The 7,417-nt window shown below is 38.3% G+C and overlaps 1 protein-coding gene across 1 annotated transcript in view; it reads left to right on the forward strand.

Moving 5' to 3' along the window:
• The first annotated feature begins 179 nt into the window (after positions 1-179).
• SESTD1 (SEC14 and spectrin domain containing 1) overlaps positions 180-7,417 on the forward strand; it is a 164,208-nt gene continuing 156,970 nt past the window's right edge. The window contains exon 1 of the mRNA XM_017868273.1: positions 180-200. The gene's annotated coding sequence lies outside the window, so the exon portion shown is untranslated. The remainder of the gene's footprint in view (positions 201-7,417) is intronic.

Below are 7,417 nucleotides of genomic sequence, written 5' to 3' on the forward strand. Positions count from 1 at the left end.
CGCCACCCCTCCGCTCCCAGCGCCCTGGCCGCCCCCGCCGCCGCAGACAAAGCGCCCGAGGTAGGAGCCCCGCGGGCCGCCTTTGCCTCCGCGCCGTCTGCCGGGTGCGGCCGCGGCCCTCAGAGACCGGGCCGCGCGCTTTTCCGCTCTTGAGCGCCCTTGTTCATTTCTGGGTGAAAGGGTCCCGAATTGTGCAACAGGTTTGGGCGTTAATCCTTATTTTCCAGCGGGTCTCTTTTGCCAGCGTGCAGGAACCAGATGTGGCTCCCGGCTCTGGGGCGAGTCCCCACGTCCAGCCCTCGCGGCTGGCTCCTTTGTGTGACCGGTGACCGGCCCTGTCGGGTGGGTGGGGGACACGGACTCGAGGCCCCAGGGCTGTGCTGAGGCTCCTGGACGCCTCCTCAGGTCGCGGGGCTTGGCTTCCACGGGCCTGCCGGAGGTTAACATCCCTCCAGCGTTTGGGAGAGTCACAAAGGGGAGGAGAGAGCGGGTTGGCCAGGGTCCGTGGTTGTGTGTTTTTCTATTTTAGGTAGACTCATACTAGAAAAGAGCCGCAGTCTGATCAGCTCTGGAGGGTACGGGTGACATTTCACCCTGGATGCACGGTTTGGACTTGGCTGTTGCTCTGATATCCCCCTTGGTTTTCTTGGTGCTTTGACATCTTTCATACACAGACATCGCGGGAGAAGTTGGAAGTGCTGCGGCGGGAGTAACTAGATAGCAGCTGTTTGACAGGTCGTCTCTTGCTTCGCATTTTGCCTGTGTCAAGCATGCCCACCATGTATCCCAGCATAGCTTGGCAAACCATCAAATTGAAATTGCTACTCAAAATCCTAATCCTTATACATACCTACATACACAGACACACATATATCTATATATTTTTTCTATTTTGGCTGGCTAAATCTTATTTTCTTAATGTGAAAATTTTTCCCCCAAGGAAGAATGCATAATAAGGTGCACTTTATCTTTGTTTACATGCCTTGGGTTATGCCAATACCTAGCTGGTTTCATTGGTATGCTATTTTAGTGTGACAGTACTAATTCCTTTAGCTTTGAGCAGTAAAATACGTCTTTGTTCTAGGACCAGGAAGCTTTTATACGTAATACTTTGCCCCATAATTAAATACATGAAAAAATTCCCGAAGGACCTAGAAAGCATTTCACAACTCTATAGGCTGTTTTTATGTTCCAAATTCCAGGAAATCGTTTTGTTGACTATTCAAACATTCTGGACTAAATTTAACCTTAAAAATTGGGCCCACTCTAAAGTTCCCCAGCATTAGAAAAATGAATTGATTGCGTTTACCAAACATTTTAGCCCCTGTGAGTGAGAATTGAATGGAATAATTGATGTAAGAGATTAGAAGCTAGTAATGGACTAGGAATCTGACAACAGAATGCAGAATGTAGAAAGTTGTAAGTAGAGGTCACGAAGTTGCATCTGCTTGGGTTTTAGTTGATTGCTAGGCATTTAATGACATTTTAAACAGGTAATCTAATGATGTATCTGAAAATGAAATGTCCACTAATTAAGAAAACAAAGTATTGCATTTTGACCTTTTTAAAAAATGTATTTTATAATGACTTGTTGAAGCTTTTCCACTCTCTAAAAATGAACTTGGTATTGATGACATTTCTTTTGAAAAAATGAAATTATACCAAACTAATCCGATTTTAGAAAGTTTCTCTGTTATAGTAGTTTTACTTTATTAAAAATACCATTAATCTGTATAGTAGCTAACTTCAAAGATCTTTTAAAGCTGTTACAAGCAACATGAACAACCTCTTGAGGAAAGTAGAATATTCACTAATAAAAAGTAGCAAGCAGAGAAGTGAGCCACGACTGGACCATTCCATCCTGGGTGACAGCCAGACGTTGTCTCAAAAAACAAAAAACAGAAAAAGCAGAGACTTAAATATTTATAATCGTTTTCTTTGAGATATAATTCATATGCCATAGAATTCACTTTTTTAAAGTATACAATTTAGTAGTTTTAATATATTCACAAAATTGTGCAAATGTCAACACTAGCCCAAGAACATTATTACCCAAAAAAGAACCTTGTACCTGGTAGCTTTTGTTACTATTCCCCCTCCCCCATATTTGACAACCACTAATTTACTTTATGTCTCTATGGATTTGCCTATTTTGGACATTTCGTGTGAATAGAATCATAATACGTGGCCTTTTGTGTCTTTCACTTAGCGTTATGCTTTCAGGGTTTATTCATGTTATACCATATATCAATACTGCATACCTTTTATGGCAGAATATTATTTTGTTGTATGGCTGTGCCACATTTTGTTTGTCCAATCTTCAATTGATGGGCATTTGGGTTGTTTCTACTTTTTGGCCATAATGAATAATGTTGTGGATACTCATTTACAAGTTTTTGTATGGTATATATGCTTTCAGTTTTCTTGAATGTATACCTAGATGTGTAATTGCTGGGTTATATGGTAATTCTGTTTAACTTTGTGAGGATCTGCTAGACTGTTTTCCATAGCTGCTGCGCTGTTTTACATCCCTTCTAGCAATGTATGAGGATTCCACTGTCTCCACATCCTTGCCAACACTTAATGTTTGTCTTTTTGATGATAGCCATCCTAGTGGCTGTGAAGTGATACTGCATTGTGATTTTCATTTGTATTTCATCTTTTCATGTTTTTATTGGCCATTCGTGTATCATTTTCTCATTCAATCTTTTAAATGGTGCTGTAAAGTAGGTTTATTCCTATTTTACTGCCAGGAAATTAAAGTACAAAGAAGTTTAATCATTTACTTGTTTTTTTAACCTTATAGTTAATAAGTTGCAAAGTCTGAATGTAAACTCAGGTCTTCTGACTCTACTTCCTGCACTCAATGAGGCATACAGAAGTTCAATTGTGTTTGTGAATGTCTGGCTGATCAGTGACAAAGTGAGGGAAAAATAAAAAAAACCAAACAATAACAAAAAATAAGGTGTTGTGGCCACACTGCCACATATTCATCAGATTTTATTATGCATTTTCAAATAAATTCCTTTTCTACTATCATAATAAGGTAGGTCTGCTTTCCACATTTCCAACGGGGAGACAGAGTCAGAATAGTTCAACCTAGTAACAGCTTCTTAATGGCATAGCTGATCCTAGAACCCACCGTTTCAGAATTTGAATAGTATATATGTATATATAGAGAGTAAAAGCTGAAAATCTCCCTTCACTTTGTCCTTTACCCTTCTTCACTCATAAGACCACTTCCGTCTTAAGAGAAACCGCTGTTAACAGTTTGAGGTGTATATTTCCAAACCTGTATCTTTGTATTTATGTGTGTATTTATGTATAAACATACATTTTCATATTCTACCGTACATAAAGACATGTTGCTATTCACAATGTTTTTTCTTTTACAAATGGGATTATACTATACGTATTCCTTTGTTTTTCACTAAAATATGTTAAACTTTTGCATATATAATTACAAAGGATAAATCTAATATTATGTTTTCATTTAAGTTTGCTAGCCATGCCTGGCTTTGGTGTCAGGATGAAGCCAGGATTAAGAATGGTTAGGAAACTTTTCACTTTTTTCTGTGCTCTGGAACAGTTTAAAATATCTGCCCTTTAAATGTTTACTAGAAATTGTCTGACAACTTTGGGGGCAGAGAGAGATCTGAGATGACCTTTCTAATTTTTTTTTTTCCTTTTGAGACAGAGTCTCGCTCTGTTGCCCAGGCTGGAGTGCAGTGGCGTGATCACACCTCACTGCAACCTCAACTGCCTGGGCTCAAGTGATTCACCTACCTCAGCTTCCCAAGTGACTGAGACTACAGGCATGTGCCACCATGTGCAGCTAATTTTTGCATTTTTTGTAGAGGTGAGGTTTCTTGGTGTTGCCAAGGCTGGTCTCAAACTCCTGAGCTCAAGCAATCTGCCTACCTTGGCCTTCTCAAATGCTGAGATTACAGACATGAGCCATTGCACCTGGCCCATTTTCTTATTTGTAAAATGGCAATAATTCCTACCTCATAAGAGTTTTGAAATATTAAATGATATGTGAGCTAATATATGAAACGCCTCAGTAGTTGCATCTAACAAAATGGATAAATGTAATAAACTGTAACATGCTATACAAATGTAAATTTGTTACTACAGTTATTGTAATTATGCTTTAACCTAATAGGAACAGATTTAAGTAGATAGGATGGTGGAGCTAGGGACAGTTTCCACTAATAAATCAGAAGGATCTATAAAAATTCACAGGCCATTTGCGATTTGATTCTGGTAGACATTGGTATCTAAATACACTCTTTAAGAAGGATAGTAGGGAAAATCATTAACAAAACAGATCTGGATTAATCTTGTGTTGTCACTTGTTAGCGTTGTGACTGGACAAGTTAATTTCTCAGTAACATGAGATAACACCTTCTTTTATAGGGCAGTTAAGAAGAAAGAGATTAGTTTCTAGCATGCAGTAGATGTTCAAAATAGTCAATTTTTTTCTTTGCATGTAGTGAGTACCCAACAGTAACAAACCTGAGATGTTGAGTTTTACTATTTTACGGTTGCTTAGTGAGGTGGAAAGAACATAAAGCCCTAAGTCAGAGTTTTGTTCTGTCCTATGTTTATTAGCCATTGGCTGTGGATGAGTCACCTAAGTGCTTAGCTTCTTCTGTTTTCCTTATCTATAAAAAAGCTAGAGAACTAAGGCGGGCACGGTGGCTCACACCTGTAATCCCAGGACTTTGGGAGGCTGAGGCGGGTGGATCACAAGGTCAAGAGTTCAAGACCAGCCTGGCCAAGATGGTGAAACCCTGTCTCTACTAAAAATACAAAAATTAGCCGGGTGTGGTGGCGGACGCCTGTAATCCCAGCTACTCAGGAGGCTGAGGCAGAAAATTGCTTGAACCCGGGAGGTGGAGGTTGCAGTGAGCCGAGATCACGCCACTGCACTCCAGCCTGGGTGACAGAGTGAGACTTCGTCTCAAAAAAAAAAAAAAAAAAGGCTAGAGAACTACCCATCTTATCTCATTTAATTTTTCCAATAATCCTGTCAGATAGAGATGATTTCCATTTTCCCTTTCTAATAGATAAAGAAACAAAGGTGCAGGAATTGGATTTTCCAAGGTCTACTTGGTGGACTCCCCCAGTCCTGGTACTATTCTTTGGCTCATTACAACTATTCACTCCCGGGATGATAGGGCATGCCCCTATATACAGGGAATACCAAGGGGGGAACCTACTATAAACTGAAATATTAAGTGTATGAATAAACAAAGCAGTGTTGGATGAGACTACTTACTTATTAATGACTTATAACTTCCATTAATAAAATACAAATAGAGGATTGTTAATGTGTCCCAATGCCAATGCTTAAGAGTAGTAATTTAAGATGATACTTCATTTTCTCATAATCACCTTATCTAAATAATTTATTACCTACTCCTAATTTCATTTTCAGTTTGACCAAGTAAAGCAGAGAAGTAAATTAGTAAGTTAGTGGTCAGAGCTGGTTTGATAGTGGTGTGTGTGTGTGTGTGTGTGTGTGTGTGCGCGCGTGCGCGCGCGCATGCGCGGGTTTGTGTGACAGCTGAGAAGTACAGTTCTTCAGCAGCTTGGCATATGCAGAAACTGCACATTCTTGGAAAGAAATAATCTGATTATAATTCATTGCCTTCTAGTAGATTTGCAGAGTCATTTAGAAAATGAACCTGCCTTTGTCAGCTGGTTTGTAAAGACCTATTGATTATATTCTTGAAAGATAGTAATATTGTCTTTCCTTTACTAGGTATTGCCAAAGCTTTTGCTTATGAGTTTCATTTTATTTGATCAGGTTCAGTGATATTGATTTGGTATCTTTGCATGCTTTATGCTAGGGATATATGAAACAAAATGCTGTTGAGAGATCACAAATTGAATTGTCATTCAGTAATAGTTTAGAAAGTTTAGGAATTCTATCTATTGGGGCTTCAGTTAGCATATTTTTGTAGTATAAGTGGGAATTACTGTGTTTAGGTTAGATAATTTTATCAGAAAAGCTTGAATTGCACTGTGTAAATTCTCACTGACATTGCTTCTTTTCTGCAGAATACAAAATACTTTGGAGCTATATGTAAGAATTAGAAAACATGGTTCTTGTTTTCAAAGAGTTTATAATCAATTAGGGAGGCAATGAAGGAAGAAACTGAGTAAAAGAATAAAGAGCTCTTAAAGCTTGTGTCTTGTCTTTGTAAAATCAATTTTGCCACATTGGACTTTGGTAAGGTGTCATAGGTCTCTCCTGAGGGACAATATGAGAAACATCTATCCCTTTGAAGACTGGTGGTTATGTGTCTCATATATTTTGATCATTGCTATATAAAATTACTGTTTGATTTAACTACCAAGGGTAGCTCCCCTTCTGAGTACTTCTCTGTGTATCTCTTAGATTGCCTGAGTTTTCCTTTTTGTTATGGCTGCTAGAAAGCCAGAACTAGATTTGTGGCCCACTGCAGAACACGTAAATAGGTTTTTATATTATACAATTTTAGCCTTTTCTTGGCACTGTTTTGGTTCTTTTCTCTATTCTTTGCATTTATTTTTAATTTGTTGACTTGTTATAGTGCATTTATTGTGTCTTTAACCCTTTTCAGAACAAAATGGGGTATATACAAATAAAGGCATACCCCTAAGGTATTGCCAGTTCAGTTTCAGACCACCACAGTAAAGCAAATATCTCAAAGCAAGTCATACAAGTTTTTTGTTTCTCAGTGCATATAAAAGTTATGTTCACACTGTAGTTTACAAAGTGTGTAATAGAATTATATCTAAAAATGATCTCTATATATCTTCATTTAAAAATACTTTATTGCTTAACAACGCTACGAATCCTCTGAGCCTAAGTGAGTTGTAATTTTTTGCTGGTGGAAGGTCTTGCGTTAATGTTTATAGCTACTGACTGATCAGGATGGTAGTTGCTTGAAGTTTGGGGTAGCTATGGTAATTACTTCCTTGCTTTCTTTTCTTTTTTTTTTTTTTCATAAGGGCAGCCCCCTGAACCAGAATAGGTTCAAGATAGACTCCCTTATTCTATGACATAGAATGAGATGTGTCCTGATTTTAAATAAAATTGAAAAAAAAAAAAAAAAACACCCAATAATGAAGTATGCCACGTTGATGGACTCTTCTCATGAAAGATTTCTCTGTGGCATGAGATGCTGTGTGGTAGCATTTGAGCCACAGTAGAACTTTCACAATTTGAGTCAGTCCTCTCAAACCCTGCCACTGCATTTTCAACTAAGTGTATGTAACATTCTAAATCCTTTGTTGTCATTTGAACAATGCTTATGGCACGTTCACTAGGAGTAGATTCCATCTCAAGAAACTACTTTCTTTTCTCCTCCATAAAAAGCGATTCCCCATCTGTTAAAGTTTTTTTTTTTTTTTTTTTTTTTTT

The sequence above is a fragment of the Rhinopithecus bieti genome, unplaced genomic scaffold, assembly GCF_001698545.2.
Source record: "Rhinopithecus bieti isolate Rb0 unplaced genomic scaffold, ASM169854v2 scaffold_3062, whole genome shotgun sequence".
Classification (NCBI taxonomy): domain Eukaryota; kingdom Metazoa; phylum Chordata; class Mammalia; order Primates; family Cercopithecidae; genus Rhinopithecus; species Rhinopithecus bieti.